General features: G+C 42.5%; 1 long non-coding RNA gene across 1 annotated transcript in view; it reads right to left on the reverse strand.

Annotated features, from left to right (window-relative positions):
* Positions 1-6,760, reverse strand: part of LOC109282484 (uncharacterized) — a 162,843-nt gene extending 156,083 nt beyond the window's left edge. Inside the window, exon 1 of the long non-coding RNA XR_009454913.1 lies at positions 6,658-6,760. This is a non-coding gene — a long non-coding RNA (uncharacterized LOC109282484). The remainder of the gene's footprint in view (positions 1-6,657) is intronic.
* Between the last annotated feature and the right edge of the window lie 5,142 nt (positions 6,761-11,902).

An 11,902-nucleotide genomic window follows, 5' to 3' on the forward strand; every position in this document is an offset into this window, starting at 1 on the left:
TTTTGGCTCTGAGTCAGCTGAGATTAAACAGCTTACCAACCATTCAGTAGTTTAGCTCCACTTTGACTGCAAGCTTGTTGGTAGGGAGATATGGCATCGTGGTAAGGAATATCGAGAAGAGCATGGGAGTGATGATGCAGCCTTTCTTACCTTGAAGTGCAATACACTTGCAGAAGGTAGAATTCTGAAAGGCAGTGAGCATGGCTTCATCATGGGTAGGTCTTGTCTTACCAATCTCATCTTCTTCTATGACCAGGTAACTCACTAGCTGGATAAAAGAGAGGAGGTCGAGAGTGTATACCTAGATTTCCAAAAGGCCTTTGATCTGGTATCCCATGATGTTCTCATAGGAAAATTGGAGGATTGCAGGCTTAATTGCTTGACAGTTAGGTGGGTAGGAAGGGTAAGACCCAGAGAGTTCTAATGAACAGATCTGTGTCTACCTAGCGAGAAGTGGCCAGTGGTGTCCCTCAGGGGTCTGTGCTTGGTCCAGTGTTTTTCAACAACTTTATCAATTATTTGGATGTGGAGGTGAAGAGCACACTGGCCATGTTCTCAGATGACACCAAGTTATGGGGAAGAGTGGTCATGCTTGAAAATAGGCTGCAGATACAGGTGGATCTAGTCAGGTTGGCAAGTTGGGCACATTGGAACAAGATGAAGTTCAACATAGAGAAGTGTAAAGTGCTCCATCTTGAGACAAACAACCCCCAACATACGTACAGGCTCAGTAGTGCCAAACTGACTAGCACCATGACTGAAAGGGACCTAGGGATAATAATAGATCATAGTATGAACATGAGTCATGAGTGTGATGCTGTAGCCAGCAGGGCAAACAATACTCTGGCTTTCATCAACCGATGCATCTCAAGCAAAACCAAGGAAGTGATTCTTCTACTTTACTCAGTATTGGTGAGACCCCAGCTGGACTATGTGTCCAGTTCTGGGCACCACACTTCAACAAGGACATGGAAAAGCTTGAGAGAGTCCAGCAAAGAGTCACCCATATGATCAGAGACTTGCAAGGCAGGACATACGAGGAGAGGCTGAAGAACTTGGGTCTCTTCAACCTAAAAAAGAGAAGCCTGAGAGGAGACTTGGTAGCAGCTTATTGCTACATCAGGGGAATATATCAAGGGCTCAGCGAACAACTGTTTGACAGGGCACCCTTGGGGAAAATCAGGAGTAATGGCCACAAACTCCTGGAAGACTGTTTCAGGCTTAACACTAGGAAAAACTTCTTCACAGTCAGGGTGTCCAGACTGTGGAATACACCCCCTCCAGAAGTGATGCAATCACCTACCTTGGAAATCTTCAACAGAAGACTGGTTGGTCACCTCGCAGGGGTCATCTGACCCCAGTTGTCTTTCCTGCCTAGTGCAAGGAGGCTGGATCCAGTGATCTTGCGAGGTCCCTTCCAGTGCCTAACAATCTATGAATCTATGAACTCCCATCTTAAACTCAAAGGGATCTGTGATAGATTTGTTATTGAGTCCCACTGCTTGCTTACCATTATGAAGCAGGCAAAGAATGAATATGAATTTTGGTGGACATCCGTACATCACAAGGCAGGCCTCTGTACTTCCCTTACATATTGATCTTCTGTTAGAGGTAGAAGCATTGAATATATCCCAGAGCTCTTGTCATGTTTTACCTCTTTTTCTGGACAAGTAATCCTTGCTTTTGCATGATCTAAACAACCTGATTTGGTTGTAGATAGATCCAAGTCCTGCAATATTCAAACCAAGAACTCTGCAATTTGTTAATTTTTCCTGTTCTCCCATCATGACAAACTGTTGCAGTTTGCAATTTCTCTTCCTCGTGTTGAAGATGTACATATTCCAGAAGATACTCTTACCTTAACCTGTTTCACAAAGTTTTCTCTTCCAATCTTTTTTCCTGTTTTCCTGCTGACAGACCTGCCATGGAGTAGTCACTGTCAGGTTGTAATTTAAATCACAAGAGCAAATATTGAAACCAAATTTCTGTAGGCAATTGATGGATTTAGCTAGCATTTTTTTTCTACATGCATACAGTTTATAAGAGTAGGCATTATGGTCTGAACACACCTAATATTATTTTTTAATCCACTCAAAAGAAATGTTTGGCATTTAACTTTATAATAAAAGGTATCAATTAGGAACTGTCAATGTTTTCAGTAGTGATATCTAATTACTGTAACTTGCTATAGGCTATCTTGTTAAATTCTAGTTGAATGACTAAGTATTCCTGATGAGTGTAATGCATTATTAAAGGTGTAATTACTCGGTTATTGCTCATGTAATTCTGAGTTAATTACATGACATCTAAATCCATCATTTTTATGTTTATTGAATTTGGTAAATTCAGTGTTAGCTATTGTTTGATATTTGCTCTGTGCTCCTCCCTTTTACTTATTCTGAACTTAAAGGAAAATTGTACCTATTTTGCCTAGTACAATAGATAATTTCTTTAAAGACTTCCCATCTGGGATGATCAAATGTGTTTTCATAAAAGGGCTAATTTTTCCATTCACGTGAGTCTGGTGTTAACTAACCTTGTATTCTTCACTGGATTTACTCTTGATTGTCTCCAGGGTACACGAGGCAAAAATTTGGCACAATGTTTATAAAGCAGTTGAGTTGAAATCTTGCCCTATGGAAACCAATGGTAAATTCCCACTGACTTCCAAAATGACATGATTCCACCTTTGTTATTTAAAATCCTCATGCCAGAGCAGCCACTGTGCTGGAAGAAAGTAATGTAATTGATGAAGTTGCTAATATGGGAGAAGTATATAAGAGACTCTAGGATGCATCTTGGGTTTGATCCAATACTCAATACTGCCAGGATCAGTCAAATGGGTATCTCAGGGATACAGACATTTGCATTTTAATTTGTATTATTTGAAATAAATAGATAAATAATACACCTAATATTATTTTTTGCTTCTTCGTTTAATTTCTCCTTTGTTGCCCTCTCCTGTTCCTTAGCTTTGCACTGCTAATGCAGCTGATTCTACCTGCACTGTGCCCTTCAGCTATGGCCCTTCAGCTCCCATGGTCCAGCTGTATTTGTACACTGCAGCAGAAGCAGGTAGATGTTGTTTCTCTCTCATATATACCAAATGAAAACCATGACAGGCTAAAGTGCCATAATTATACAGTCAATGCATCTGAGGGTATAAATCTCACTTCATTCCCATTTGGAAGAAGGATCTTCAATTAAGCAAACATTGATTTCTAATGATTTCTTTTTTCTTTTAGCTCATGATTGGTGGACTGTTTGAAACAGCTCCAGCCCAACAACGTACAGACAGAACAATTAAATATATGTCATAATTGACAGCAATACTGTTTTTAAGTAAGTGAATGTAATTTAGCCCTTCCATTTTTGGCAAGAACTGAATTTTATAATAATTATAGAGACAGAAAAGAGCACTCCTGTTAAGTGCTGCACATAGGAGGAGAATAGCACAAGAGAAAGCAGGGAATTGTTGGGAACCCCTTGCTGATCTTGTGGAGTTCCATTCTTATCCCTCATTGCATACCGTTTGGAAGTTACCATACTCTGCTCTTGCAAAAAACCTTGCTATAAGGTGCTTGGCTTGGCGTAAGATACTTAGTTGACTGGTTGCTACCACTGGATGATTAGGGTCTCACAAGCAAGCCACTTTTGTTTTTTCAGATGTGCTTAAATTTTACTGCTTGATACAGGGCTGATCTGAAAATCCACTGAAATTGCTGAGAATCTTTCCAAGAATTTCAATGGGCTTTGGATCAGGCCCTAACTAAAGGATGGGTACCTCTGTTACAGCTCCAGGAACAGCAGGAGCATGTCTTTGGTAAACTGGTCCATACAATTTAGCAATATAACTCAGTTGTGACTTACAATAACCACTGATGTGTCAGCCTTTCCCAAGAGGCACAGGTATGCCGTGAGAAGTAAGTACTGGTCAACAAGGTAAGTCAAGGAATTGGCATACCAGAACCCTAATTGTTGTTAAGTTTTTTGTAAACACCACGGCCTAGTGTAAAATTGGAAAGGAACCAGAAGAGAGGTATTTAAATCTAATTCAAATAGTGCTAAAGTACACAAGGGCTCCAAATGTGGACCCTGGCAACATCTCAAGTTTAATCTCTTTCAGTCTCTTTCTGGGAATCAGCTTGCCCAGAGAACCCCCCCACTGTTGATGACATTTATTCAGCAAGGATGGAATTTGCTCTTTTTCTTCAACAGTGTGACAACAGACCCATGCTAACTTTAAACTAGCTGGCTCAAATGCCAATAGCAGTATAACCAGTAAACCAAAGGGGGGCAAGCTCCCCAAGTAGTCACCTAGATTCATAGGTGGGTTATACATCCAGCAATCATCTCTATGCTGCCATGGCTATACCAGTTACAGAACCAAAGTTTGCTTGTTTCACGTTGGTTCAGTAGTGTCTATACCAGCTGCAGTCACACTTTTGACTGCAAGTTTTGTGTTCCCTAAGGCTTGAATGCCAGAAAGCAAAGGCAGAGGGCATGGCAAAACTTGGTAAGTCTCCACCAGTAGCATCAGGAATAATATTTCCTTGAATAAATCAAGCAAAATCTGATATTCTTTCTTCCTAATAAGGAGAGTTTTAAGATTTTCAGCTTGTATCTCCCTAGTATGTTAATTTCACCAGTACCCACGTATTATTCTGCTTGATCTGACCTGAATCTGACTTATTGCATTTCCCAAACTACTTTTCAGTCAGCAGTTAATTAAAAGATTTGGTCCCTGACACACTGCTTACAACCCTTATTGGCACCCATTAGCCTGGCTAGACTAATTTTCCTGAAAACCAAACCTCCTTATACTCTTGGGGTCAAGAGTTCAGCTCCAATTCCCTAAATCTTTAACTTTCACCATTAGTTCATTATTTGACCATAGACTGCTGTAAGAATCTCTATTCAAATTTAGGCATAGAAAGTAATTCAAGGAAAGCCAATTTCTCACAGAAATTCTGCATTTGCCAGCCTGCTGCATCAGGGACTTGCTGTTAACTGAACAGAGGGTGAGAGATGAAATCAACTGTCTTAAAGTATTGTAGGTTGCTTACCGTCTTCCCAGAAAAGGGATGCTTATTTAATACTGAAGGCCTTTTACTGCACTTATGGGCATGTGTCAGCTTATGTGCTGACTTTCCTTGAGATGTACCTTTAAAAACAAGTGGATGCATGATATGACATAGAGCCTTCAATTACAAGAAAAAAGAATCAGAGCTGCACAGTCAGAGTAAGATTTAGTTTTCCCATGTACATATGCCCAAATATTAACAATGTCTTTCTAGTTGGAGATGGAACTAAATTGGAAAATTCAGGTGTAAAACTAAATTTCAGATGGCAAAAGGACCAGCACCTGGGATTTGATTTGGCTCATGTCCAAGCAAATACAAAATTCAGATCCAGATACTGGCTGACAATCCCTTCCACCTTATCTGCCCAGGTGTATTTGGCTCTATTCCATTTTAGAGTTAAAGATTAAACCACGTATTTAGATCCAAACTTAGGATCACATTCTAAAATGTTTTCAGTTCAGAGAGATCTGGGCCACGGGTTTTGATTCAAACCCATCCATACAGTACAGAGATTGAAGTAGAAGCAAAATCTACTCTGTGAGGTGTGTGAGAAGAGGAAAGACAAAGTGCAATGATTAAAACCATGTAGCTGTGCAAGAATTCTACTTAAGCTAAGAGGAGTTGTCATTAAACTTGACCTTTTTGCCCCTATACCTAGTGTCTGGAATAGCTCAGGCACCAACGACGACCTTATGTATTTCTTTTAATTATTCTGAAGTAACCTCCTCCAGCCCCACTACAAGCCCTCAGCTACTTCAAGCAAAGACATTCTAATGATTTCGATTAAATTTTGGCCTCTCCCCAACAGAACACAAATTAAAAGCATTACTAGGAGGATACAAGCTTCAGCGCTTGGAAGTGTTATATAAAGAATGGGGAAAGTTGCCAAGAGCTTGTTGTCATTTCATATGCAGCAGGGGAGGATTAACCCTTTGGTAGCCTCTCCAAAAAGACAGCTCAGATTATATGTCAGCATTTCTGGTAGGTTCCTTCCTTCCATATACAACACCGCCCCCCCCCCCCCCCGGTTATATTTTAAAATAATTTGAATCTGACATCTGTGAAAGTGCTTTTTTCATCTTTCTTTGAACAAAACACTGTCAAGGCACTTAGGCCCTAAATTGAACCACCTTATATTATTACAGTTTGGTTAAGGAATGTCCACAGGTCTCTAAGAACCAGATTTCTAAGCAGCTTCAGTCCAGCTCCTCCATGTGTGCAGTTTTACATGTGCAATCTTCATTATTGCATGTTTGTTCCTTCCAGTACGAACAATCAGCAAGGTAAACATTCAGGACATTTCATCAGTGCGTGACAAAACTTTCTCATCTGAGCTGAAACAGTAGCTCCAGTAGCTGGCAGCAGAAGTGAGCTAATTGACATCTAGTGGTCCAACAATGACAAGAGGGCATCATGCACATTTTGCAATGTGACACACACCCAAATGCATTCAATGGCTAAATATCAATATTTTACTCCTGATACTGTTTGAATATAATCACACTGATTGTGCCTGTGGTCTTGTAGGGATAACGTTAAAGTTTGCTTTTGAAAAGGTAGGAGTGCATATTACCTTGCCATGCTGTTGCTGAGTATATGTAGTCACTGTGCCCAGAAGTAAATCTCAGCACTATACCATTCAAAGGCTGCAAACAGATGTTGCCCTAGTCCTGCCAAAAAAAAAAAAAAAAGTTCTACACTGGGTCAAAATGCAATTGTACAGATATCCTTGCCCCTTCTTGTGCTACAAATGTCCAAAAATACATGAGTATGATTATTCCTAGCAACAGTTATGCCACTTTATGGCAGTGCACATATGTACATTTGTGGCATGATACATGTGCCCCCTTGCAGGGAATTCCCGGGGCATGCATTTCACGCTGACTGATCCCAAGCCATGGCATACATCTGCAGGTTTGGGGAAGTCCTGTTTCTCTCACTAGTAAAGTGAGGTGTGTAGCTGTTGAAGGCAGCTTGCAAGAAAGCAAAGTTACAGCAGCTTTGAGCTGCCAATGGGGATCAAGACAGGGGCTGAAAAAGGACAGGCTGCTAATGGCTGAATTAATAGTACCTGGGCCCTGGGAGCAAAGGACAGGGTCATATGATTGAAAGCAGGCTGGGCTGGGAGCATATAAGCCCAGGCTCTGGCCATGGAGGGGGCAATCTAGCCCTGGCACAGAATTCCCAATAGAGCTCGATGCAGTTTGGAGTCAGACCAACCCAGGAGAGGTACCTGTGGCACAGAGGGGTTTGTATTTGTGTTAGGACCAGTTAGGCTGGGTTTTTTTGTTTGAGTTTGACCAGAGAACCGGTTTGTGGCTAAAGGGGAAGAGGTGGCCATGGGTGGGGTGCCTGGGGGGCATTCCCTACTACCAGGGTCTAGAGATAGACCAAAGATGAGAAGGCTGAGGCTGGTGTAGTCAAACTGGAGGTCCAGGAGGTATTCCAGCCAAGTTTGGGCTGAGGCTTGGAAGCTGAGGTCTCAGACGGTGGACGAGGGCTGAGAGCTCGGCCAGAGAAAAGAAGGCCAAGGCTGGGATAGCTGAAGCCCTGACAAGGGCTTGGTGGCTTGAGGGGATGCATCCCAGGGGAAGGAAAGACCCCAGGTGTGAGTGTGGACATAGCAGCAAGGACAGGGCCAGCAGGCAAAGGAACCAGAGAAGTTACTCCCAGCCCCCAGGGACCACCTCCTCAATAAACAAACATAACATCAAAGGTATGGCAGGAGAGAGACTGGGAGTGAGGTGGGGCCAGAGAGAGCTGGCAGGTGGGTCAGATCCCAGGGGGCACCAGATGCCAGGGGTGGAAGACCCATGAGACTTGTTACAGTGTTTTCTGGGAATTCCTCTGCAGGGGAAATTCTGGGGTGTGTTTTTCACACTGCGGCCCTGGCCTGGGTGGGTATCTGCAGGCACAGAGCAGGGTAGACATGTGCCCTTGGTTGGCACCAGGCACCCATGGCTGTTGTCCCACAGGACATGGAGTGGCAGGGGCCTGACCCTGTAGGACAATGGCCCTAAGCATTGTCTGTACCTGCCAAACAAGTGGAGCAGCTGTGGTTGGACACATCCTGCCAGTGGTGACATATAGGGGGGTGGGCGAGAGGCAAGGGGGGCAGGTGAGCCGATGCCCCCCCTGTGAGCGCCAGCCAGTGAGTGGGAGCGCCGTGGCAAGATTGGCTGTGGGTGAACCCCCCTGATTGCTGTAGGGCATGTGTCCCCCCTGACTAAGGCGGCACCAGTTGCCCATACATCCTGTTACAGCTGATCCCACAACAAAAACAACATTTGTTTGTATCCACAGTGACATAGTAATATCCAGTTATAATGACACAAGTCTGGGCAATAGGTGAACAAGCCATTTGGAGTCACATATTTATCCTTTCCCTGCTTCCATTACCGTTCTCCTCATTGACAAATGGATGATTCCTAGTAACAGTTGTGCCACTTCATTACAGTGGATAAGAAAACCTTGAAACATCAGTAAGATCCTCTGATTTTAAGGGGGAAAATGTGCAAAATCCTATTGTCAATCGATAACAGTTCAGTGGTAACTATTTACTTTGCTCTCTAAAAAGGCCTCCAACCATGAAACTACAAGTCCTGGACCTGATTTCTCCACTGGTTTGCACCTTTTGTAGCTTTGCATCCAGGCAAACTGTGCACTCACAACACTATCAAACCAGACTTCATCCCCTCGCAGCCACTCTACACAGGGATAAATAGCAGAATAGGAGAAGAATTGTTCCAAGACCAGTGCTTTTTCAGTCAGGTGGAAGTAAAACAAGGACATAGTCTCACAGTCCATGAAAAACAAGAGGGTCAAAGTCAATTGAATTCCCAGGGAGAAGAGAATAAGAGCACTAGAGTATGAAAAGTTACATTCAGGCTTTTGGCTGAGTATTCAAAACAAGAGAGCAAAAACACCCCAACAAAAAACCTCATAAACTAGATAAAAAATACTTGACAGCATGTTTTGAAATGCTGTTGCAATGATAGAGTGTTACTCAGACAGTGCGGGGGAGTCAAAGCAGCCTTGTGATTCCTCATGCTAAATTTATACTAACAAAATCAAGAAATCACTAAAATACTGGGGAACTATTATCTCAGAGAGATAGCTACACAAAGTTTCATTTTAAAAACAACCATTATCATCATCATTTTCTTCTTGTTGCAACACAGAAATATATTAAAATATCTGACTCCTTTACAAGCTCAGAGTAACTTTCCACACAAAGCACTTTTCCAGTAATAGCCAGTTCGCTTATTTGGCTCATATCTTTAAAGAGATTATAGGGTAAGCATGCATTTTACTACCTTGCTTACTTCCTGTGTGGGATCTGCACTAATATTCATCATTATAATTGAATCTAGAGGTCCCATGGAGGGTTGAAGACAACTGTGTTAGGTGCTGCACACATAAAATGAAGAGCCAATTCCTGCTGCAAAGAGCTTATGGTTCATGGCCCCGGTTCTGCAAGGTGTCTAACTTGAAGAACAAATATTACTATAATATTGATATTAAGGGGACTACTCATGTATTTACCATCTGCGACTTAATTTAAGGTCTTTTTCAATTGGGGCTCAGGTAAAGCAGAGCAATAAGAAGATTTCAACCCATTAGTCCTTGGTGCTGATTCTAGCCCATTTCTGCTGTCCATTCCAGGTTAGATGACATACTGTGCATGGAAATATGCCAGCATCCAATTCCTACTCCAGGCTCAATGGAAGAGCTTCACCAGCAGAAAAATCTCCAGTGTAAATAAATCTTACATCACATTAAGGACTCATGTGCCTAAGGCACTGACTCAATTTCAGAGCTATACATCCCAAGAACAAGGTCTCCCAAAGGATTGCTCCTCAGAGAAAGGCATCAGCACACTTCCCTCCCTCTCCGCTTTTCACCTGACTAGCTCTGCTGCTCAGTACAGTGACATCCTTGCTTCCTTGCCCATTCACTGTGCAACATGAGTGTAAAAGTAATCATTCTGAGTTCACATATACAGATGTAAATGTAATGATAGGATGCAAAGTAAATTAGACTTAGAGGTTTAAACTGCAGATATGAGGTTATGCTATGTGTTACTGATATGTGAAGGAAGCATCTGGGATCTAACACAACATCCTGATCTAACACAATATATGATGTATTTGTGATCCTGGAAAATGGAAATGAAATAAATGGTGTGAAACAACTTTTCAGGTGCAGATCCACACTCTAACTGAGAACGCTTTGCAGGAAGTGTTCTGAGTTACAGCGATCCCCCAGACCAAACAGAAGTTCACTGTTGGTTTCAGGGGAGACGTGAATCTAGGTGCTGGCTGCCAGTCCCCAGACCAAATTCCCTCTGTTCTCTTTCCCCCTCCCATTCTGAAAACAGCTCAAGACTGGCAGGTAGCACAGATACAAGTTATAAAGGATGCTCTGTTTTGAAATGTCTTCATCTGACCCCTCTTGCAATGAAGGGTCAGATTTTCACCCGATCGGCCATTTTTGAAGCTGCCTACAACTGTGCACTTTTGTTTTGGTCATGGCTATAAAACTGCTTTCTGTGGCCATATTGGGCAGAAATAGTCACTTCTGTCTGCACCTTTCAAAATGAGGCAGGGCCTGATCGCGCTGTTGCTGGCATTACATCAGATACAAAAAGACTCCTTTGCAGCAGTGGAGACTATTCTGATTTATACATGTGTGGGACCAGAACTGGGCCCTTGTCTCTACCTGTGCATGTACGACCATGCAGTCAATCATGTGCTTGGTTTCCTATGCTTGCTCCTGAGTATGTAAATAGAAACTTTATGTCTGCAAGTACAGTGCATATGAACTTTGTGGATGTTATAGCTCTCATTTGGCAGTGTGCAAAACGTCCATGCATACAAATAATGGTTGGGTTGAATCTCCCTCCATGTACTGTTTGCTGAGTGAGAAGGAATATTATTTATAGGCTGCATCCAGATAAGCAGGGACATGGGCTTGCAGCAGCACAAATTGCCTCAGTGCGTGCCCCTGCATGTGTGCTTCGCTGTGGGACAAATTGTCCCACAACAGGCAAGTTGCAGTTGCCCAGCTTCTTCTGGCTCTTCAGACAAGGAGAGCTGGAGGCTGGGGCCAGTAAAGGTGCTGGCCCCAACTGTCTTACCTAGTGTCCGGATGGTTCTGGAGCAGCAGGGGCAGCATGGAGGCAGGACTGGCAGCCTCTGTTTGTGCCAGTATATGCTTTTTCCGCATGTGTTGCGCTGCTTTTTCTTCTGGCATTTTTATTTTTTTTTCCAGAAAATACAAATTTGCAGTGCAGCACATGTTCTAACATTCACCACATGCAGTTTGTGATGCAACAAAAAGGTTTATGTCACCAGAAACTGCATGCCCCTGCTCGTCTGGATGCAGCCATAGAGCTTCACCAGGTAGAACTGCTATAAGAAGTCACCAAGTTGGATTTTTGGCAGAGAATGAGTGGGATACAGAAGCATCTACACAATTTACAAAAGGACCTTCTAATCAATTTATACGCTTCTCAATTTCAAGGTACATGAAACAATATCAAGCAAAGGAAGTTAATCTGATGCTACAGCTTTTTATTAAATAACAACTCAACCAGAGAAACCCATGCAGATGTATGGGTTCTTGCCAGCTTTGCTTCTAGACATGGAATCCTTTGTCTCTCTCTTCTATTATAGTTCAATATATTTTGAAGGTTGATCACGTCTTTAAGGGACAATTCTCTTAAGCCCACCACTGGTTTTTCATGTTCTTTCACAGGGGAGCTTTTCAAAAGATTTCATTCAAAACTTTGTTTCTCGTTGAGAATATGGCCAAAC

This window comes from Alligator mississippiensis, chromosome 9 (genome assembly GCF_030867095.1).
Source record: "Alligator mississippiensis isolate rAllMis1 chromosome 9, rAllMis1, whole genome shotgun sequence".
Taxonomy (NCBI): domain Eukaryota; kingdom Metazoa; phylum Chordata; order Crocodylia; family Alligatoridae; genus Alligator; species Alligator mississippiensis.